This window comes from Heptranchias perlo, chromosome 19 (assembly GCF_035084215.1).
Source record: "Heptranchias perlo isolate sHepPer1 chromosome 19, sHepPer1.hap1, whole genome shotgun sequence".
Lineage (NCBI taxonomy): Eukaryota > Metazoa > Chordata > Chondrichthyes > Hexanchiformes > Hexanchidae > Heptranchias > Heptranchias perlo.
The window spans coordinates 8,151,979-8,177,094 of NC_090343.1; the positions used below are offsets into that span (position 1 = coordinate 8,151,979).

The 25,116-nt window shown below is 42.6% G+C and overlaps 1 protein-coding gene across 1 annotated transcript in view; it reads right to left on the bottom strand.

The window, feature by feature from the left end:
• The window catches only part of LOC137335127 (casein kinase II subunit alpha), a 79,323-nt gene extending 58,189 nt beyond the window's left edge, over window positions 1-21,134 (bottom strand). Inside the window, exon 1 of the mRNA XM_068000251.1 lies at window positions 20,859-21,134. The gene's annotated coding sequence lies outside the window, so the exon portion shown is untranslated. The remainder of the gene's footprint in view (window positions 1-20,858) is intronic.
• Window positions 21,135-25,116: the final 3,982 nt, after the last annotated feature.

Genomic DNA, 25,116 nt, shown 5'->3' on the forward strand with positions numbered 1-25,116 from the left:
ACTTATTCAATGGCCTTTAAACAGCAGCCCTAATCATGGTGTACAATTGCACCATGACCTAAAAGTACATATGAGCCAGCCAACATCTGCGACTCTGAATTTTTATTTTAATTAAATAGTCTATATCCTATGTCTCCATTCTCCTATTGACACATGGGAGGCCAATTCAGAAAATGGAGAGCAAGTCTTCCATCCATGCAAGAACAATTTTGCATGTGAGCGAAACAAAACTTGGAAAATGGAAGCACTATGATTAATTTGGTAATCAATTAACATTAATTTGAGCATTGAAGTGTTTTCCTCGCTACTAATCTTCAACACTGCACAACAATCAAGGAAATCAGACGCTACAACCATCGATGAACGGAACAAGCTTGTCTACTTTTAAAAACATAGGCATTACCAACTTATTAAATTCCTCCATTCTTCAGTTGTAGTCAATTATGAAAAGCTTAAGCTGTTAAATTATCTGCTCGAAACTCTGCAGGGCACAACACATTTCCAATCAATTCACAAACTGGGCCACGATGTGCAAGGATACTGCAACTTTTAAATAAAGATACATTATGCACAGAATGTGGCCTACATTATATCTCATTCTTCCCTTGTCTCTCATCCCTCACAGGAATACAACTGGAAGCTGCCGTTATATAGAACCATTTGTGAAAATATTACAGGTGGGGGGGAAAGAGAGAACAGTAGGTAAACACCAAGCAGGAAGGGCTTGAACCCACGGCACAGTTGAAGAGATAAGTTTTAACTGTTTCTTTGACGGCAAAAAGGTAGCAAAGAGAAGAGGTTTAGCAAGAAATTCCAGAGCGTAGCATAATAGCAGCTGCTGGACTGACCCTAATGGTGGGGCAGAGTAGATAGGGGGCTAGCAGCATTCCAGAATCATAGGAACGGAGGGTTTGGTCTAAACCACATGGGCTGGAGAAGATTTCCCAAATATGCTTTTTGTGGTATATATCAATGATTTAGACTTAAATGTAGGGGGCATGATTAAGAAGTTTGCAGATGATACAAAAATTAGCCGTGTGGTTGATAGTGAGGTGGAACGCTGTAGACTACAGGAAGATATCAATGGACTGGTCAGGTGGGCGGTAAAGTAGCAAATGGAATTTTAATCCAGAGAAATGTGAGGTCATTCATTTGGGAAGGGCAAACAAGGCAAGAGAATACACAATAAATGGGAGGATACTGGGAGGTGTAGAGGAACAGAGGGACCTTGGCATGCATGTCCACAGATCCCTGAAGGTAGCAGGAAAGGTAGATAAGGCAAACGGGATACTTTCCTTTAATAGCTGAGGCACAGAATATAAGAGCAGGGAGGTTATGCTACAACTGTATAAAACACTAGTTAGGCCACAGCTAGAGTACTGCTTACAGTTCCGGTCACCACATTACAGGAAAGATATGATTGCACTAGAGAGGGTACAGAGGAGATTTACGAGGATGTTGCCAGTACTGGAGAATTTTAGCCATGAGGAAAGATTGGATAGGCTGGGGTTGTTTTCTTTGGAACAGAGGAGACTGAGGGGAGATTTAATTGAGGTGTATAAAATTATGAGGGGCCTTGATAGAGTGGATAGGAAGGACTTATTTCCCTTAGCAGAGAGGTCAATAACCATGGGGCATAGATTTAAAGTAATTGGTAGAAGGATTAGAGGGGAGCTGAGGAAAAAATTTTTCACCCAGAGGGTGGTGGAGGTCTGGGACTTGCTGCCTGAAAGGGTGGTAGAGGTAGAAACCCTCAACTCATTTAAAAAGTACTTGGATATGCATTTGAAGTGCTGTAACCTACAAGGCTACGGACCAAGAGCTGGAAAGTGGGATGAGGCTGGATAGCTCTTTTTCGGACCGCAAAGACATGATGGGCCGAATGGCCTCCTTCTGTGCTATTTCTATGATTCTAAAATGGCAACACCATGGAGGGATCTGAAAACAAGGATGATGATCTTGAAATTGAACTGCTGAGGCAAAGCAAGTAAATGAATTAGGGAAAGCATGGAAGTACTGATCGGAACAGGACAGGACTTGCGCTCTAGAGTTCTGGATTAGCTTGCGTTTGTGTAGGCAGTTAGGTCCGTAAGGAGAGCACTTAAGAAATCGATCAAGGTGAAGAGGATTTGAGCAGTGCAGAGAGGTGAACGTGTAGTTGGATGGCAAGAGTGCCTTCAAGGATCATAAAGAGAAAGGGCAGGTTAGACAGTGGGGATAAATAGGCAATCTTCTGGACGTAGAAGATAGTGATGGATCAGACTCAAAGTAGAAATCTTAGTTTAAGATCAAAAAGAATAACATCATTGCACAACATAGGGCTCAGCCTATGCAAGCAGCTAGGGAAGTTAATGAAGATGGCACAAACAGGATGGCTTCAGTTTTGCTGACGTTGAACTACACAAAGTTATAACTCATCCAGGGCTTGATGTCAGACGAGTGGTTTGATAATTCAGCCTTGGAGTCAACTGTGGACCTGGAGAGATAGAGTTGAGTATTAACAGCACGAAAATAAATAGAAGGGGACAAACAATGGAGCCCTAAGGCACGCTGAGTGGACATGGAAAAGTAAACTTTTTGAAGATATGCAACAACTGTTAAGATGGGTAGGAGTGGAGTCAAGACAGTGATGCCATGGGCGCGGATCGTGCTCGAGAAGCGACGGTCAATAGTGGTGATGTTGGCAAAGAGGTTATGGTGACTAGGACAGGCAGTGAATTGCATTCGTAGACATATACAACATCATTGGTAACTGTGACCAGGACACTCTCAATGTTGTGGGCCTGCTTTGGAAACTGGATTGGAAGCACAGAGAGTGGTGAGACAAGTGAGCAAGCAGTTGGGTGGTAACAATGCCTTCAAAGACCATGGAGAGAAAGGGCAGGTTAGAGACAGACTGGTAGTTCGTAAAGATAGAGAGGCTAAGGGTGGTCTTCTTAAGGAGGGAGAAATAGTAACTGTTTTTTAAAAAAACAATGCCTGAAGAAGGGGATAGATTGACCACTTCAGTAAACATGGTTAGGATGAGTAGTGGGTGGGGAAAAGGAGGAAATGTTGGGAGGCAGAGAGCTCAATTTGAAGACATAGGTCCACAAACTCCTCACATCTAGAATCGAAGGTGAGAATGGATGATGTCCGTGAAGGAGGTTAGACAAAGTGTTAAGAATGGAAAACAATACCCAAGCAATTATTCTACCAGGAAAGTTACACTCATTTTATCTTACCAAACTGCATCTGTACCTCACTGCTTTCAAATGTATTTCAGGGTGCCTATATAAATTTTTAAACTAGTTACTAAAGGCACTGTATTTTGTTTATCCCAAAAGGACAGTACACAAAGTTATCAATCCAAGGATGGAAATTTTTACAGTTCCAAGACAAGTGAATATCACCATTTGCTTACCATGATCTTATTATTTCTTCAATTAGCTTTAATTCAATATTTCAGTCTATTTCCCATTTTGGAGGGAAAAAATTGAGACACTATCGCAATTGATCACTGCCACACTCTCTACTCTCTTGAAATGACTGCCTCCTGAGCTGCAATTTCTATACACATATTATAATCAGTCAGTGTAGCCATCTGGTCAGAACCTCAGCGACTGCAATTAACATTACTATTAATCTTAGTCAATTCGGGTCCATTTGGTACGGATACAGTAGCCAACTGATAAAATTGGATAGCCATGGCTGCACAACAGCAAAATTATGTCCTCTATCTAACACTATCTGTTTTCAAAAATACCTCTCAGTGTAGCAGATTAATGATTTACATTCTGCTCACAACGACAATGTGCGTTTGTATAGCACCTTTAATGTAGATAAATGGTACTTCACAGGTCTGAGCAAAAACGGACACTGAGCCAAAGGAGGAAAGATTAAGAGTTACCAAAAGGCTGGTCAAAGAGGAGGTTTGTAAAGGAGAGTCTGAAGGAAGGAGAGGGAGGTGATAAGGCAGAGGGGTTAGGGAGGTAAGAGTGTGGGCTGACAATGAGAAACTACAAGTCAGCGATGGCAGGGGTGATGTGCGAGTAGGACAGGATACATGTAGCAGACTTTTGCATGAGCTTAAGTTTATGGAGGGTAGAAAATAGGAGACCGAGGTGGAAGTAGGTGGTCTTCGTGATAATGGGAAAAAAGCAACCCTCCACTCCCAGAAAGAACTTTTCTCCCGTCTTCACCTCAACATACTGAATTATGTTGGGGTATAATTCCATATCATCAGCTTTCAAGTACTTCACTTAAGCAGCCATTGTTCCAGAGCCCAGACACAAAAGCCCCGAAGGGAGTCATGTGGGCAGGGGCCGAGGTGGTTGGGATACCGGCCAGGCCTCCGCAACGTTAGGCCTGGTAGATTTTATTTCCCAGGCCTGATCTGTATGGTCTCCATCAGTCTCCTGCCCAAACCTAGTGGGAAGCGGTAGCTGGCCGACGGATAGGAGCGGGATTTCGGGTGGCAGGCGGCCACTGATGGGGACCCAAAGGCACGGTTCCTGGCAATCAGTTAAGTGGCCAAAAAGGGGGTGGGGGAGGACAGGAAGTCATCTGGTCAAAGAAGGAAGCCTAGGGTAAGGAAGGCCCAAGGTTTCATTGTGGAGCACTCTGGCTCCTCCTGGCCACTCTTCATATCTGAGCCTAGAGAGTGAGCATTGGTAAGCCATTTATCAGTGGGGTGCATCCAAACGAGCACAATCTCGTCTTCCACACACAACACTTTGTCTTCCAGTGCTTCCAGCTATAATCAGCAGCAGAATCCTGAGTTGATTCCCCCCACCACCCTCAGTCCAGCACTGATCCCAATCATAGTGCCCCTGACTGCTCTACGGGCTGAGATTAAGATCTCTGGCACCTTAGTTGGTAAAAGCAGCAAGTAGCTGAATCATATAGAGCAGAAAATTCTAGGTTCAATTCCGGTCTGTGCTGAGTTGTGCCATGAATACTTAATCTTGCAAAAGCTGAACAACTGGAATTCACTTTTGGCCCAACTGAACTTCACAAATGTGAAATTCCAAATGCTTACTACTACCCACCTGCAAACATTTGACTAGGGGGTGGGGAGGAAGAGAGAGCAAAGAAAATAAAATCACAGACAGGATTCAGAGTGGAGAGATTCTATTCCATCTTGTATACTCACTATTGCAGTCATAGATTTTTCCAGTAATCAAATGTAGATTATTTTTCAATAAGCCTACAGCAATGACATCAGAAGTCATTAATATACTTGTGTGGATGTCAGTATGGATCAAATACACAATGCAGCAAGCAAACCGTTAACCAACATTGTCTCAGATTGAAAAAGTGATATCCCCCGCTCCATATATGTTTAAAAGTATATACATTTTTTTTTTAAAGTGACCACAAGGCTATAATCTAATATTGGGGAGCTTGATGATTGCTGTAAGATACTCAAAATAAACTCTTACAGTTTAAATCATCTGGAGCCCACAAGTAGTTTACAGCCTTGTTTGAATTCATTCCTAGGGATCCACTATTCTACATATATTATTCAAAACAGGACATACTGAAACGAGTGCTGAATTAAATCCTGCCGCATTCCACGAGTCTAAAGTTTTCCTTCAAATCAGATGACTTTTTCTTTTCCATATTTGCATGCAGTATAGAATAAGGATTTTTCAGGAGCTATGGGTGGGGAAAAGCAGAACTTCTCATTTTTACTTCCAAACTTCTTCCCTCCAGAGATGGTTATTTCTACCAGGATGTGGTTCTACGAGTTGGCCTAGACATTGAATATTCGGAGGTTACTCAACCGAGGATGGAGATCCCAACCTCTACACACAAGCGCTTTCCAGCAGGGACCAAAGGATAGGGATTAGGAGGCCGACCCCTAGGTTATTTTTTTCCCCTCTTCCTAGCCCAAGGATTTGAGAACAGCCACAAACACCCTCCCAGCAAAGATCAGCGATTAAACTGAAACATTCCTGCTCTGCATCACTCAGTACCACATCACTGAACCATCAGAAAGTCCAATAGCGGTGCTCTTGTGAAGAATGTACAGGACTTTTTTTTTTAAATTCATTCATGAGATGTGGGAGTCGATGGCAAGGCCGGCATTTATTGCCCATCCCTAATTGCCCTCGAGAAGGTGGTGGTGAGCTGCCTTCTTGAACCGCTGCAGTACGTGTGGTGAAGGTTCTCCCACAGTGCTGTTAGGTAGGGAGTTCCAGGATTTTGACCCAGCGATGATGAAGGAACGGCGATATATTTCCAAGTCGGGATGGTGTGTGACTTGGAGGGGAATGTGCAGGTGGTGTTGTTTCCACATGCCTGCTGCCCTTGTCCTTCTAGGTGATAGAGGTCACAGGTTTGGGAGGTGCTATCGAAGAAGCCTTGGCGAGTTACTGCAGTGCATCCTGTAGATGGTACACACTGCAGCCACGGTGCGCCGGTGGTGAAGGGAGTGAATGTGTAGGGTTGTGGATGGGGTGTCAATCAAGCGGGTTGCTTTGTCCTGGATGGTGTCGAGCTTCTTGAATGTTGTTGGAGCTGCACTCATCCAGGCAAGTGGAGAGTATTCAATCACACTCCTGACCTGTGCCTTGTAGAAGGTGGAAAAGCTTTGGGGAGTCAGGAGGTGAGTCACTCGTTGCAGAATATCCAGCCTCTGACCTGCTCTTGTAGCCACAGTATTTAATGTGGCTGGTCCAGTTTAGTTTCTGCTCACTGGTGACCCCCAGGATGTTGATGGTGGGGGATTCAGCAATAGTAATGCCATTGAATGTCATGGGGAGGTGGTTAGACTGTCTCTTGTTGGAGATGGTCATTGCCTGGCACTCTTCTCACACAAATGTTACTTGCCACTTATCAGCCCAGTCCTGGATGTTGTCCAGGTCTTGCTGCATGCGGGCACGGACTGCTTCATTATCTGAGGAGTTGCGAATGGAACTGAACACTGTGCAATCATCAGCGAACATCCCCACTTCTGACCTTATGATGGAAGGAAGGTCATTGATGAAGCAGCTGAAGAAGGTTGGGCCTAGGACACTGCCCTGAGGAACTCCTGCAGCAATGTCCTGGGGCTGAGGTGATTGGCCTCCAACAACCACTACCAGCTTCCTTTGTGCTAGGTATGATTCCAACCACTGGAGAGTTTTCCCCCTGATTCCCACTGACTTAAATTTTACTAGGACTCCTTGGTGCCACACTCGGTCAAATGCTGCCTTGATGTCAAGGGCAGTCATTCTCACCTCACCTCTGGAATTCAGTTCTTTTGTCCATGTTTGGATCAAGGCTGTAATGAGGTCTGGAACCGAGTGGTCCTGGCAGAACCCAAACTGAGCATCGGTGAGCAGGTTATTGGTGAGTAAGTGCCGCTTGATAGCACTGTCGACGACACCTTCCATCACTTTGCTGATGATTGAGAGTGGATTGATGGGGCGGTAATTGGCCGGATTGGATTTGTCCTGCTTTTTGTGGACAGGGCATACCTGGGCAATTTTCCACATTGTCGGGTAGATGCCAGTGTTGTAGTTGTACTGGAACAGTTTGGCTAGTTCTGGAGCACAAGCCTTCAGCACTACAGCTGGGATATTGTCAGGGTCCATAGCCTTTGTTGTATCCAGTGCACTCAGCTGTTTCTTGATATCACGTGGAGTGAATCGAATGGGCTGAAGACTGGCTTCTGTGATGGTGGGGATATCGGGAGGAGGCAGAGATGGATCATCCACTCTGGCTGAAGATGGTTGCAAACACTTCAGCCTTGACTTTTGCGCCCACGTGCTGGACTCTGCCATCATTGAGGATGGGGATGTTCACAGAGCCTCCTCCTCCCCGTTAGTTGTTTAATTGTCCACCACCATTCACGACTGGATGTGGCAGGACTGCAGAGCTTTGATCTGATCCGTTGGTATGGAATCGCCTAGCTTTGTCTATAGCATGTTGGTTCCGCTGTTTAGCATGCATGTAGTCCCTGTGTTAAAGCTCATTTTTGGGTACGCCTGGTGCTGCTCCTGGCTTGCTCTTCTGCACTCCTCATTGAACCAGGGTTGATCCCCTGGCTTGTTGGTAATGGTAGAGTGAGGAATATGCTGGGCCATGAGGTTACAGATTGTGCTGGAATACAATTCTGCTGCTGCTGATGGCCCACAGCGCCTCATGGATGCCCAGTTTTGAGCTGCTAGATCCATTCTGAATCTATCCCATTTAGCACGGTGGTGGTGCCAAACAACACGTTGGATGGTGTCCTCGGTGTGAAGACGGGACTTCGTCTCCACAAAGACTGTACGATGGTCACTCCTACCAATACCGTTATGGGCAGATGCATCTGCGACAGGTAGATTGGTGAGGACGAGGTCAAGTAGGTTTTTCCCCTCATGTTGGTTTGCTCACCACCTGCCGCAACCATGTCCTTCAGGACTCGGCCAGCTCGGTCAGTAGTGGTGCTACCAAGCCACTCTTGGTGATGGACATTAAAGTCCCCCACCCAGAGTACATTCTGTGCCCTTGCTACCCTCAGTGCTTCCTCCAAGTGGTGCTCAACATGGAGGAGGACTGATTAATCAGCTGAGGGAGGGTGGTAGGTGGTAATCAGCAGGAGATTTCCTTGCCCATGTTTGACCTGATGAAATTTCATTGGGTCCAGAGTCAAATGTTGAGGACTCCCAGGGCCAGTCCCTCCTGACTGTACCACCACCTCTCGTGGGTCTTTCCTGCCAGTGGGACAGGACATACCCACGGATGGTGAAAGGGACATTGGCTGAAAGGTATGTTTCTGTGAGTGCGGTTATGTCAGGCTGCTGCTTGACTAGTCTGTGGGATAGCTCTCCCAATTTTGGCACAAATCCCCAGATGTTAGTGAGGAGGACTTTGCAGGGTCGACTGGGCTTGGTTTGCCTTTGTCGTGTCCGATGCCAGGTGGTCCGTCCGATTTTATTCTTAAGAATTCTTGTAGCGAGATTGTACAACTGAGTGGCTTGCTAGGCCATTTCAGAGGGCGATTAAGAATCAACCACATTGCTGTGGGTCTGGAGTCACATATAGGCCAGACCGGGAAAGGACGGCAGGTTTCCTTCCCTAAAGAACATTAATCCGGTAGTTTCATGGCCACCATTACTGATACTAGCTTTTTTTATTCCAGATTTTTAAAATTTAATTAATTGAATTGAATTTAAATTCCCCAGCTGCCGTGGCAGGATGTGAACTCATGACTCTGGATTATTAGTCCAGGTCTCTGGATTACTAGTCGAGTAACAAAACCACTATACTACTGTACCCAACTCAATACTCAGACAAAATGCAGTATTTTCACATTATATTTTCATTTAAAAACTTTAATGCAGAGAAATAATAATGGTGTATAGATGCAAAATATCAGTGAATACTATGAAGACATAGTGCAACCATACAAAGGCATGTTGATGCCATACATACACAGGCATCTGACGTCAGTGAATTAGTCCAACATTTTTGTGGCAACCATTTGAATACCATCATTTGACTCAAGAATACAATCTTTCTGGAGCCCAATTTTGAGTTGAAAAAGTGTAAGTGAACAAAAACCTGGTACAGTGATGATAAATATAATTATGTGTATATGCCAGTGCCAGCAAATGGCAGACATCAATACTGCACCAACTGTTATTTATTATATTAGCAAAAGTGCCAATTTAGACCGCTTCAATGGCTCCTATAAAGCAGTTTTATATTGATAGTGCATTGCTGGCAGGCGTGCAGAACTCCAGCAGCCAATGGCACATTATAATATAATGAAGGCAAACTTTGCGCCTCCAAGGGACCAGGGCCCAACTTTTTGTGGATCCCCAGTGTGGGAATCGAGGGGTGCAAAATATGAAAACCTCTTTCTAACAACAGGCAGCCCACAGGTGCAGTAAAAAGATCAGCTCTTGGGAGTCACAGGTCACCATTTAAGCATCACTCTCCCAGAGTCCCAGTAACAATATAAAAGTGCTCTGCGGTTTCAAATGGAAACATCGACAGTGCACTAACCTCTTTAATACAGGCTCTCACCAACCATCAGCAACAACTTCAATCTCACTGTATGCTTATACATGATTTTTTTTCCCAATTTACAAATAATGTGGTTAAATACAAATTATGTCCCTGTCAAAGCTGTCCAATCGCACAATTTCAATTTTTATTTCAGGACAACTCCATAAAAATTATAAACTTCTGACAAAAACACAAAACAAATTTGCTTGGTCTCTTGAAGACTATGAAAATAGAAAAGTAAAATTGCCAAATGCAAAAGATCCTAACGGTACATTAGCTGCAGAAATACGAAAGAAAACTGCAGTTGGGAAGCATCTTAATATTAAAGGGGACCCTGTGGTAAAGGAGTGCCCAAACTATGGCCCATAGAACACATGCAGCCTCCAATCCATAGCAACCTGAAGGCCAGGCAGCTCAGTCCTATTTTGTACCTGTATCTCTTATTTGCTGGTTCGTTCTGTTTCCATTTTGTAGGCCTGGATGTTTGGGGGCAGCTGTTCTTAGTGCTGTTGCCTCATTGCTGGTTAAATCCTGAAGTATTGACAATTTGAGATCATTGCAAATGAACGGGAACATGGATTTAAACTTAATGTGGCCTCAGGTCTCCATGGTACACACCAATGCAATCCACAAAGACAAAAAGCTTAGAAACCCCTGCTGCACTACATTGCAAAGTTAAAGCTACATTCATCCTGCCATTTGCACAGATTCTATATTAAGTCCAGTGGTGGAAATCCTGATCTTATACTGGCATAAACACAACCACTTGGGGCACATTTGATTGAAACAACTGTCCAGTTTGAAATCGGTATGTTGCCCTACTAAAGCTGTGCAGGTGTGAACACAAGGGCTGATAATATGGTCCCAGCAGTGTCTGGGGGAAGGTGGAAAGAGGTGGGCACCTGCTTCTCAAGCACTGCATGTACCAACAGCGAATTGAGCTAACCTCACACTATAATGTGAAGTTATCTCATTCAAGTGCAGATGGGTCAGGGTCAGGGGCAAAATTTCAGGAGCAGCAGCTGTTAAATGGCTGCTGTTCGCTCAAAAGCTGTCCTGCAAATAAAGAGTGGGAAGAACCAGAAGCAGAATCCACAATGCAATTTGGAACACAGGAAGTACTGGGGAACACCCTACTGTGTGCTGATGGTTGTTTTGCAGATGAGGCAGATTAAGGTATTTGGTGGAAGTCTTGATAATAAGGCTGACGGCATTGGGGATGATGTTTTATTTGGTTAGAGTAAAGGGCAATGTGGAAATGACTTGTGCTTTGATTGTGTCATGCAGTTAACAAAGTGGCTTCTGTAAGAAAGCGTCATCACTATGGCTGACTAGCCTGTTGTTTCGGCAGATGTGCCTTCCGGCTTTTGGTCATTGTAATCTCATGCAATTGGTTGATGCCACTTGTCTACTGTAGCCTGCTCCATGGTAAGACCCCTTTTTAAGGCTGAAGCTGTGTAAAACATAGCAGGCTACAATAATTTTGGACAACTGAACTGTACTGCAGCATTCCAGGAATCTGAACTTTTGCTTGGTGGTACACCTCATTCTATCTCTCTTCATCTCTTAGCCATGGGTATCTCAATGGACTAAGCAGCCATAGCTGCAGCAGATAGACCCCCAGTAGCCATCCGTCTAGACTTTCTCACCCTTTAAGTAACAGTGAAACCATTCAAATGAATGAATCATAGCAACTGTCAGGGGAGGCTGGGCATTAATGTGCATAATTCAATACTTACAGTCATAGAGCAGCTGCACATTAATGGAGTAGAACCACTTCCTGCTCACAAAAGGGGTAACACTGGAGATAGTGGTACATATGGTCCACCTGTGCTATCCAACCAGACAAGAAAAGTGCAGACTTCTCCTGTGTTGCTATGTTTCCTTGTGAATGTTGATGAACTATGAGTCCCAAGCAAACATGGCATCTGTCACCTCCACGACGCAACCGTTTTGGGCAAAAATTTGGGAAGAGATCTCCTGCTGCTGCTTAGAGCCCTGTAGCATAAAAGTTCAAGTTTGGGTGACAGAGCTGACCTAGTTGTTGGGAGTGGTTTGCAGGTCTGAATCAAGAGCATGCACATTTCAGTGACAGCCTCCTTGGTAAATCGTATCATCCACACTTCATCTGACATATACAGGTAGAAATGTCTGTATCTGTAAACATGACTGGTGGTAAAAGGACAGGTCCTCATTGATGTTCTGAGGCGCAAAAGCAAGAGTCTGGCATGCTTCCTCCTCCTCCTCCAGAACCAACAAACAGAGAGGGATGCACATTGTTCCTCTCAAAGCAACACGCAATGACCATCCTTGGGGAAACAGTAGTAGCTAACAGATGAGGTATAGCTTTAAGCAGCTTAGTACAGCTCCAATAAGTTTCACTGACTATCCTTTCAGCTATCTGGCACAGAAGCAGGGAATAACCAACACCTATCAACAAAACAGAAATCAGCAGAATAGCAATACACCTGTAACAGTAGAGAGCCAAATTGAGAGAAGAGGCCTCCCATGGAGCACCCATTTTATATTAGCACTGAGCATCTGGAACACTATTCTGGAAATCTGTTTGCATTATAGGAACTAGCCCCATTTACATTTTTTTTTGTGTGCAGGAGGTGACCATTGCAGGCACTTGCGGGACATGTTTGTGCTATGCACGCAAGTCAGTGCCTCATAATGCAAACAGTAGATGCCCTCTGCATTGCAGCACTGGGTGCCGATGGCTGCATTAACGGCCCCATTGGCACCTCAATCTCATATTGATATGAAAATTAACTCCATCCCAAAGTATATTTGATTCCACAATTTGGAAGCAGTGCCACAAAAATCCACCTTAAAATTCATGGCAGGTTTGGTGTCAGTCAACCAATCCTCTGAACAGAGATCAGCATCACAAAGATGCCAACATACAACACATCCCTTAATTGTGTTTCCTGTCCAATTAGTGTACATACTCTGCGGCTAATTCTCCCAATTATACTCCAGAAGGATTCACTGCTAGAACATTCACAGTTAGGCTGGCTATAGTTAGGATGTAATCTCATAACCGGCACTAGTGTAAATTAGCATTATCTGCATAGTGTTTTGCTCTGGTAGTTTATGCCTCCAGTAATCCATTGATTAACAAAAATGTTATACGACCAGTAATGCAAGCATCAATCATGTACAACTAGAGACACTTCAAATGTTAACACCTATAATACATCTTCACATTGCAACACCCAAACTACCAATTTGCCCAATATCCAAACATGCATCATCCAACAAGCCACTACATCCATGATGCTTAAGTCTGTCTGAATTTGTCAACAGCTTAAAAAGTGTTACTTCCCCCACCCCTTCAGAAACCAAATATGCAATCTAAACAGGATATAAGTTGAGAAGCGGGTGGTTTATCCATTGGCCGTTGTCTCATGGGTAACGCAACTTGTGTTGCATTACATGAGCAACTCTACTTCTTGTGATTTGCTTTTCATATAGTATTGTCCTCTGACATGCATCCTCCACGTAGCTCAGATGAATAAAGAATCTTACATATTTCCATAGCTTTATATGGCTGTGGAGCCTGGAGCATCTACTTAAATTACTTTACAATTTGGCCACAGTATGCTGCAATATAAAAATCACACCATTTATATCTCAATCAGCTCTGGATTCACAAGTCCTCGAATTCAAGCAGGATCATTTGATGCAAAAATAAAACATAAATTGTACATTACTGTTAAAATATAAAAACAACTCTGTTTTGGAGGCAATTTTCAGAAGCGATCGCTTTAATAAGTACCACTGAAAAATATATGTATAAAAATTATGACAATGTCCCTTTAAATTGCAGGACTCGAAACTGAAACCGAAATCTGAGCTGAAATCGTAAAATCAACTTTTAAATCACAGAACTCAAAACTTAGTCAGTCTCAAGTAATGCTGTTTGCCTTAGCCGTACTGCACCATGGAATCAGAGAATGGACAGTAACTGATAAATATAAAGTTTTTTTTCCATATAAAACAGTTTGGCACTGGCCCTTTCCACTTAATCTTGATGCCACCAAGCAGATTAAATTAACACTGGCCCTTTGTCCACAAGGAGTCATCTTGAAAATGTGATTCTGCAATTCCAAGATGTCTGCATCCAAAATATGCAGCGAGTACTAAGAATTAGCAGAGGCAAGAGAACACAGATAAAAAGGAAAAAAAAACTAACGCTGGACATCTGAAATAAAAGCAGAAAATTATGGAAACATAGCCTATCCATCAGCATCTGAAAAATAAGAGTTTAATGTTCCAGTTCAGACAAAGAGTCTCCGCCCAAAATGTTACCCTGTCTCTTCCAGATGCTAAGGCCTACTGTGTACTTCCAGCATTTTCTTCTTTTTATTTGAGGGAGCATGTTGCTAAGGGGAAATTTAAAAATATTACATGACATTAAAATGCAATTTATATATGGTGAAAATTATGGTTTGGTCAACGATAGAATCTAAAAGTGCACTGTAACAGTAGGACAGTTATTAAAAACTAAAATTACTTTTTAAGTAAGGATGTGGAGAGAGAAATTAGGCTACTTGATGACATCAAGTTTTGCTAATGCTTATCTGAATTTTATGGCCTAGGTTTTCCACATTTCCCAGCTACCAATTTTCCGCTTATTAAAGTGTATGGGTAGAAAAACCAACAGGCTGCCAAACACAGAAGGGGAAAACCTTGACCCTTATCTTTTAAGTAAAGAGAAGGTTGGCCTAAAAACCCTAAATTCTGGCAATTTTTAAAAAAAACTCAACAGTTACAAAACTAGATTCAAACTCAAAATATAAAAGGCAACTGCACTGACACACCAACTCATGCTAAGATTCAGGGTTCACTCCCCCAAATCCCTGGATGCCAAAGTTTCAGTCTCAGGTAAATAGAGAGATCACCAAGTGGAAGCTGGCCTCAAAACAAGGAAGTCAGGAGAGCCTGCTGCCCAGTGTTTCACAAGCCATCGGGTAGTTCAAAACCACCATCACAGAACTCGCCTACCTGCTCACTTGGGCTTTTGGATGGAGAATGTCCTCAATTGGGGGGGGGGGGGGGGGGGGGAAGAGGAGGAAAGAGTAGTTTAAAAAATGTCACCCCTTGACACTAGTCCATCTATACAGAATGGGGCAATATCAAATATCGCAATTGTAACAGTTTATCTACCTCTCAATGACAGATTTTTTGTGAATAATCTACCTCCTTGACAAACAACTTTCCAAAACTTTAAATCCTGAAAAAGCTAAATTGCAAAATAAACATACACCAGGTCGAACCTTCTGTATCCTATTTACACCAAAACATTTCTTAAACTTGTGGGGCAGAATGAATTTAATGAGCACAGGCCTGTTTTCCTTTGACACAAAAGGTCAAACCAAATGTTGCCTTCTACAATAGACCTCTCCCAATATCATAGAGTAGTGAAAACACAGCATGTAAAGCCCACGGTAACAGATGCTCTCTCATATTGTGGTTACTCTATTAGAAACTACAGCAACTGTGGAAGATCAGCAGCACAGTGATTAACAAATTGTAACAAGGTCTTTTAACCTAAATTTAATGTTTTGGACTTGCATTTATATAGTGTCTTTCACGAACTAAGAACATCCCAAAGATCTTTACAGCCAATGATGTACTTTTGAAGTGTAGTCACTGTTGTAATGTAAAATGTGGTATATAAATACAAATTCTTTCCTTTAGTGACATCTAGTAATAAATGAGTAGTGCAACTGCTTGAATCTTAGCCTAACTGGAACTGCAACTGTCCATTGAACATCACCCAGAATTCAAGGAATCTTGAGCTCCCCAATGACCCAGTAAATAAATGCACTTACAGGGCCATACACTTCAAAGATACTAGGTTCTTCCATGGTCTTTGTTGATGTAGCTAACCTTAGCTGGGGTTGAAGTGTCCTCAGGGTTGGGGGAAGGGAAGGAAATTATTGTGATTTACCCTTTCGGCCACGCTCAAAGGTTTACATCAGAATATTATTCTATAGATGGCATTATTCCTCGGACACCTCAGCCACAGCCATTTTTCAGTTGTAAACCTAGACAGTGCATGTTGACAGGCTGTTTGACTTTTGGGGCCCATGACAGCCAATCAAGACCCTGTCCTCTCACCTACTGCCCTCAAGCAGACACTTTTGCTGCACAGCTTTCAAATGCAGGAGTCCTGGGCAATTCTTTTCTTCCTCGCCCAAAGTCTGGAAACACCAATGTCAACTATAGCACTTTAGTGTCACCATGACTGCATTTGGCAAACTCAGTACCAAGCAACTGGGGCCTTGTCTATATGGCTCAGATCCACACTATAAAGTGCACTTATCTACTGAGCCACATAATCTCTCTGAAAAAGAAGTCTTGGATCTATTGTACATGGTCATACTCCAGAGGTCACGCTTTGGAATCTTAAAAATAGATATACACTCTGCTCTTCATTCCAAGTGCAAATCAAATTATCTGATCATTTTTATTACAAACTAAATTCCCACTCTGCTGTGTTATTTACATTGTTTATAATAGTATTAGATTCTAGGAATTTTTTAAACACACAAAAACTTTGAATTATCATGAGTATATAATGGCAGTCATTTCATACTGGTTTCTTCTGACCTGGAGCCAGAAATATACAAGCAACTGGTATTTGCAAACTTCCTTCACCAACAACAGTAACGTCTAATTGAACTCAGGATTTACAGCAATTAGACTTTGTGGCCTTAAAGGCAGAGGCTGTCTTGAATAGAACTCCAGTTTAACAGCAGAATGATATAAAGTATAGCACACCCGTCATTATATAACAGCAACCTATCTATAAGTAAGGGCGCAGGATATTTGTTAGTTTTTTTTTATTGTATTGATGAGTTTATGGAGATGGTGATAATCAATTTCCAATTTTCTTATGCTGGTAGACTGTCATATTTTGAACTGTGCCTCAACATGAATCATGCACAATGGCATTAACAATTGTTAATCATTGTAAGATTACTGATAATTCATATATAGAGCAGCAAATATCTGTTAGTGAATTTAAAATAGTAATCTGCCACGGTTCTTATCACCGAGTAGCTCAATTAGCTTGCACATATCAGTTACCCCGTAGATTACATTTGTATAATCACAAAAATTGCAACAACCCTATTCAACTCAGATTATGTAACCCTAAAATCCATCACAAAATCTCACTGCAATTAGCAAATGTTACCGTACTAACATTTGTAATCACTATAAATTTTTAATTATGCATAAAACATTAGTGATTAAAGATTAAATCTAAGTTAACCACGCACACCCAGCATCATAATTATTTTAAGAAAGGCCCAATTGTTACTCTAAATCAAAACTGTAGCCTATTCATAACATTTTCTAATAAGTTCTAAGAAAAAGGGAATAACTATCAGTCTGAACATTAATGCTTTCAAAATTACAACATTTAATTCCCAATTAATGAATTCCCCCCAAAAAAGTTTAAAAATCCCACTGCAGTAAGCATGCTTCATTTTGCACAACTCAACTGAAATTCTGAAATGTTAACCCTTGTTTCCCCTCCCCCCCAAAAAAACAATGAAAATCTAATCAATTCTAATTTATATTATCCTTCTTATATACCAATCGGTGGGACTTCATTCTCTTCAGCTTATTTTTTAAAAAAGCCTACTACTAAGGCTGCTTCCAAATATCCACCAGTCATCTGCAGGCACTTATCAATACAACACAAAAACAAGTTTTAAAAAAAAGTTTTAAAAATGTGGCATTAATAAGTCACCATTTTGAAGCCATCTTCTGAAAGTAGTGCTGGCAAATTTCTGCATGCTAGCCAGAAAAAAATATCACTACTAAAACCTAAACTTAAACACCAGGCCTTCTGGAAGTCCACAGATAGCGACCTGGTTTCCCAGACTTGCAATCTTCCCGGAGGCTATTGCCAAGTTGTCCAGAGTTTGAAGCCCACAAATTGGAGATCGGTAATAAACGTTTAAAGCACGCTGTCAAATGAAATCTATTGAAATGATGGCAAACACCATCCACCGACAGAAGTAAATGACCAAGATCTACAAGTATTTGAATCAGCAGGGCATCAAGTGGCCAATCTCTCCATAACTTGGGAGTTAATTGCCAGCCCAGATTTTAGGCCAGGGAAGCAGTGCTCAAGGTTACAAGAGGATCAAACAGAAAATGCTAGAAATACAGAAGTCCATCAACATCGGAAAAGCAGCTTAACGTTTAGGTGGAAACCTGTATTTTCTCTTTTCAGATGCTGACAGGCCTGTTGTGTATTTCCAGCATTTTGTGCTTTTATTTTAAATTTTCAGTATTTATTTTTATTTCTACTCTCATAAGTTGACCACTTTTGATCTGTGTACAAAGATTAAAATAGATTGGTTTCTTTCCTTTTAACTCTACCTTCTAATATGAGAAATTAGTCTTGAGTTAAAATATTCAACAGAAACCATTTTACAAATATTTGAATTGTTGACTGCGGATAGGTAAAATTAAATAGATTTTTTAAAAAAAAATCAATCTTGCCTTTAGATATTAAAAAAAAGTGAACAAACTGGTCCAGCCCCTCTGCCATGCCGATCATTTCTATATCTGCTAGCTGCAACCTTCACGCCAGTAGTCCAACTCCCCCTTTCCTACGAACAAATATAATCTACTGCTGTTAATTTAAAGTCATATTTTGCACTAAAATAATTTGAATTATCAAGTAATTTCAATTAAGCAACTTGGAATTAGCAGACACAACGGAGCAGGATCATCCTCGTCACTGTGCCTGACCTGGATAGTGTGAGGCCCAACAGCGATGGTCAGAGGAGAGTAGCATTGGAATTTATTTTATTATGGAATATAAATAGTTGCCTCCAGAGACAAATAAAATTATAGTTACTTTAAATAGAGCACCCTGAAACCTAAGGGAAGGGAAAATAAAAATAAATACATGATAATCCTAAATTGCAACCTTGAGGTATGCCTCTCCTCTGCAAATCCACACACGGAGGTCCACTTCTGAGACCTGGTTTCCCATACTGGCATTCTCCCCACTCAGACTATATTCAGTCCATCCTTACAACCCCCTTCCCCACTACTTCAAAAAGAATCTACACCAAATTGTTCCAAACAGCCTCAGGCCCCTAAAAGGTTAAAGTTCATTCACTACCCAGATTATAATTTATTCTATAGACCAATACATTTTTTAAAACGTACATCTTTGCCAGTCTATTGCATTCCGAATTTTACCTTTAGGAGAACTATTCCTGGATGCGATTCTTTCCTTAAATCTCAACTTCAGATCACAAAATACAAACAATTCTCACCTTGTTTTTCCTCCACTCTGTATTAACAAACAAGGCCCTGGCTTTTTTTTTCCTTTTCCACCCTCCCTCTCAATAAACGACTGAGCCTAAACCTACAACCAGACAAAAAGCCCAGGCCTTAAGTGAATCATGGGGTATTAATCCAGAGCAGGGGCTCGGTTTGGCGCCAGGGTCAGGCAGCTGGGGATACTCTTGAAGGGTAATATAATTATCCCACCATGCCCCACCTCCAAGAAGATTGAATTCTCCTAGAAAGGGGAGGGAGTAGGAGGCTATTGCACATAAATGTCCCCATGTCTCACCTCCCCAAGGAGGGAGAAATACTAGCAGGAAGGGGGGGTGCTATTACAATTACTCCTGCCCATACTGTAAATCTTCAAGAAGGGGCAGCTATTACAATTTATACATCCCCAGCACTTCATGGGATCGCTACAATTACCATACCTCCCTCAACACCTGGCCCAGGGGATATTAAAATTATCCCACCCCCAGCACCTCATAGGGGGGGATATTACAATTACCACTCCAAAAGCTCATGGAGGGAGCTATTACAAATTACCCTGTCCTCAACACCTCATGGTTAGGGGCTATTACAATTACCCCACCCCCAAGACATCACTGGGGGGTCTATTACAATTACCCCACCCCCAAGACATCACTGGGGGGTCTATTACAATTACCCCACCCCCAAGACATCACTGGGGGGTCTATTACAATTACCCCACCCCCAAGACATCACTGGGGGGTCTATTACAATTACCCCACCCCCAAGACATCACTGGGGGGTCTATTACAATTACCCCACCCCCAAGACATCACTGGGGGGTCTATTACAATTACCCCACCCCCAAGACATCACTGGGGGGTCTATTACAATTACCCCACCCCCAAGACATCACTGGGGGGTCTATTACAATTACCCCACCCCCAAGACATCACTGGGGGGTCTATTACAATTACCCCACCCCCAAGACATCACTGGGGGGTCTATTACAATTACCCCACCCCCAAGACATCACTGGGGGGTCTATTACAATTACCCCACCCCCAAGACATCACTGGGGGGTCTATTACAATTACCCCACCCCCAAGACATCACTGGGGGGTCTATTACAATTACCCCTCCCCCAAGACCCCAGTAAGGGGGGGCTATTACGATTACCCCTCCCCCAAGACCCCAGTAAGGGGGGGGCTATTACAATTACCCCTCCCCCAAGACCCCAGTAAGGGGGGGGGCTATTACAATTACCCCTCCCCCAAGACCCTAGTAAGGGGGGCTATTACAATTACCCCTCCCCCAAGACCCCAGTAAGGGGGGGGGCTATTACAACTACCCCTCCCCCAAGACCTCACTAAAGGGGGGGCTATTACAATTACCCCTCCCCCAGGACTTCACTAAAGGGGGGGGGGGGCTATTACAATTACCCCTCCCCCCAAGACCTCACTGAGGGGGCAATACTATTACCCCCCCTCCTTCACCAGGGGGTAATTATATCCCTCTTCCGCCAGCACCTCACTGCCGGGACGGTCTCCTCAGTCACCACAACAACCATTACACAGTCTGGTTACCTGGCCTGATCCTGGGAGCGGGTATTTTTTTTTTCTCTCTCTCTAGGAAGAATTGTTTGTTGTTTTTTTTTTAATTTATATTTTTTTTTTTGTAGTTTGGTTCCTTCTCTCTCTCTCTCTCTCCCCTCTCTCTCTCTCTCTCTTTTTTTTTTCCTTCTTCTCTCTTCCCTTTAACTCCGAACCGCCTGACTCCGCGCTGAAAACACTCCGGACTCCGACAATATGGCGGCACCGCGCTTCCCCCGCCAGCCCCGCGCCACAACGAGGCTGCGCCGGCCGGTGCCCCGTCCAATACCGTCCGGGAGCAACACACACCGCGGCACGCGAAAACGTGCGGGGGGGGGGGGGGGACTATAAACCTGTCGTACAATGTGACCAGTGCTGCTGTGGGAATCTGCATTTTCTTATTGACAATTTACTAAAAGCCTCACTTTTTTTAAAAATAGATATAAAAACCTCCCTCCCCACAATTGCTGAACCCCTCTCCTCATTTAAGACCCACCAAGCATTTGGTCACCCCCCCATATCACCTTTTTGGGTCAGCACTTATTTATTTTTAATGACACCTCTGTGAAGCAGATTGGGATTTTTTTTTTCTACATGAAAGACATTATTTTAAAAGCAAGTTGTTGTTTAAGCTATTCAAAAAACATACTTGTACTTATATAACATCAGAGCACCTCACAAACATCTCAAAGGGCTTGACGTACGCTGGATTACTGTGAAGTGCAGTGCCTGGTTTCCAATTTGTTCTTGGGGTGCAGGCAATGCTGGGTTAGGCTGCATTTATTGCTCGTGCTTAATTGCCCTGAGAAGTGGCGAGGCTTGTATTACACAGAATTACAACACAGAAACAGACCATTCAGCCCAACCAGGCCGTGCTGGTGTTTATCCCCCACAGGTGTAGTAGTCCTAATCCCACCTGCCGGCTCTGTTCTCATATCCCTTATGCTCCTTTCCTTCAACCAGTTGTCTGACCTATTCTGAAATGCTGACATCGCCTTTGCTTCAGTCACCATCTCTGGTAGTGTATTCCACAACCTCACAACCCTCCGTGTAAAAAAGTTTCTCCTGCTCTCTGTCCTAAATCTCTTGCATTTATTCTTATAGCTATGTCCCCTTGTTCTTGCCCCCCCCCCAAATCCCTGGAAACAGTCTGTTTCTTTCTACTCTGTCACATCCCATATGATTTTAAACACTTGATCATATCACCCCATAAACTCCTCTGTTGTAATGATAACAGTCCCAATTTTTCAAGTCTTTCTTCCTATTTACTCATACCAGGCAGCTTCCGAGTGAATCTGCGATGCACCCTCTCTATTGTCTCAACATCCTTCCTATAGCGTGAAGCCCAAAACTGCACACCATACACCAACTGTGGTATTAAGCTTCAAAGCAATTGTTTTTATAACTGAGTGTCTTACTAAGTCACTTCATACGGCATTAAAAGTCAATCACATGGTGTGGAACTATTGTCAAATGTAGGCCAGATCTAGGGGTAGCAGGTTCCCTTTCCTCAAGGACAGTTGAGTTTTTATGACTATCCATCAGCTTTTGTGGTAATTTTTGTTTTCTGGTGCTAGCCTAAAATTACCAGAACTTAATTAAATTTCACAACTCTACCATGGTGGGATATGAGCTCACAACCTCCGGGTTGCTAGGCCTGTACCATAACCACTACATTACCGTACATTAGTCTCACCCCACCCTATCTCTGTAACCTCCTCCAGCCGTATAGCCCTTCAAGAACTCTGCGTTCCTCCAACCCTGACCTCTTGTCCATCTCCCACTTCCTTCGCCCACCATTGGCGGCCATCCCTTCAGCTGCCTAGACCCTAAGCTCTGGAATTCCTCCCTGAACCTCTTCGCCTCTCCACCTCTCTCTCCTCCTTTAAGACGCTCCTTAAAATTGACCTCATTCACCAAGCTTTTGGTCACTTGTCGTAATGTCTCCTCCTTTGGCTCGGTGTCAATTTTTGTCTGATTAAACTTCTGTGAAGTGCCTTGGGACTTTTGCTATATTAAAGGCACTATATAAATCCAAGTTGCTGCTATTGTACCCAAATTAGCTAAGTAAATTCCTAAGTTACTTTACGCAAAGTAAGATCACATAAACAGCAAAGAAATTATATCATCAGTTAAGCTGTTTTTTTAGTGGTGTTGGTTGAGGGAGTTTTATTGGCTATGACACCAAGAAATCTCCATGCTCTTTTTCAAATACTGTGTTGGGATCTTTAAGATCCCTCTGAGCCACTGGAACAGGCAGACTCGGACTCATTTTCATGATTCATCTGAAGGACAGCATCTCCGAGAAAGCAGCACTTTCTCAGTATTGTACTGGAGTGCTCGACCAGATGGTGTGCTCAAGGCATGGAGTGGAGCTTCAACCCATGATCTCCTGACTTGGGGTCATACTGAAAATTTCCAAAAAGTTCACTTTTTTGTTCTATAAATATGATGTAATAGGATCCTGATTTGCATAAACTCACGAGGCTTGTGCCTGCTTTTGGAAATGAGAATAGGGAAAGGAAATATACAACTTAAATGTTAAGGTTCTGAAGGGAGTAGAGGAACCTTGATGTGCAGAATCACAAGAAATTGGCATCGCGGAACTTGCATTTATAGAATTTACCAATAAAAGTGCATCAACAAGTAAGGTCAAAGCAGGAAAAAATGGTAAAAAGTTAAAACTAAAGGCTCTTTATCTGAATGCATGGAGCATTCGTAACAAGATAGATGAATTAGTTGCACAAATAGAGATAAATGGGTTTGATCTAATAACCATTACAGACACATGGTTGCAAAGTAACCAAGGTTGGGAACTAAATATTCCAGGGTACATGACGTTTAGGAAAGACAGGCAGAATGGAAAAGGAGAGGGTGTAGCCCTAATAATAAAGGATGACTTAAGGATAGTGGTGAGAAAGGATCTTGGCTCGGAAGATCATGAAGTAGAATCAGTATGGGTGGAAATAAGAAATAACAAGGGGCAGAAAACACTGGTGGGAGTAGTTTATAGGCCCCCTAATAGTAGCTATACCATTGGACAGAGCATTAATCATGAAATAATAGGAGCTTGTAACAAAGGTAATGCAATAATCACGGGGGACTTTAATCTTCATTTAGGCTGGGCAAATCAAATTGGCAATGGCAGTCTGGTGGACGAGTTCATGGAATGTATTCGAGACAGTTTCCAAGAACAATACGTCATGGAACCAACCAGCGAACAGGCTATTTTAGATCTTGTCTTGTGTAATGAGACAGGGTTAATTAATAACCTCACAGTAAAGGGTCCTCTGGGGAAGAGTGATCATATGATAGAATTTCACATTGAGTTTGAGAGTGACATACTTAAGCCATAAACTAGTGTCTTAATCTTAAATGAAGCCAATTACATAGGTATGAAGGACGAGTTGGCTAAGGTAGATTGGGAAAATTAGATTAAAGGGTATGACGGTTGATAAACAATGGCAAACATTTAAAGAAATATTTCAATATTCTCAACAAATACACATTCCATTGAGAAATAAAAACTCCACAGGAAAAGTGATCCATCCGTAGCTAACTAAAGAAGTTAAGGATACTATTAGATTAAAAGAGAGGCCTATAATGTTGCCAAGAAGAGTAGTAAGCCTTCCAAAATTCCCTAGATTCTATAACGATCCCAGCGGATTGCAAGGTAGCAAATGTAACCCTTCTATTGAAGAAAGGAGAGAGTGAGAAAACAGGGAACTACAGGCCAGTTAGCCTGACATCAGTCGTTGGGAAAATGCTGGAATCCATTATTAAGGAAGTGGTAACAGGGCACTTAGAATATCATATTATGATTAGGCAGAGTCAACATGGTTTTATGACAGGGAAATTGTGTTTGACAAATTTATTAGAGTTTTTTGTGGATGTAACTAGCAGGGTAGATAAAGGGGAACCAGTGGATGTAGTATCTTTGGATTTTCAAAAGGCTTTCGATTAGGTGCCAGATAAAAGGTTGTTACGCAAGATAAGGGCTCATGGGGTTGGGGGTAATATATTAACATGGATAGAGGATTGGTTAATGGACAGAAAACAGAGAGTAGGGATAAACGGGTCATTTTCAGGTTGGCAGGCTGTAACTAGTGGGGTACCGCAAGGATCGGTGCTTGGGCCTCAGCTATTTACAATCTATATTAATGATTTGGATGAAGGGATCGAGTGTAATGTATCCAAATTTGCTGACGATACAAAGCTAGGTGGGAAAGTAAGCTGTGAGAAGGACTCAAAG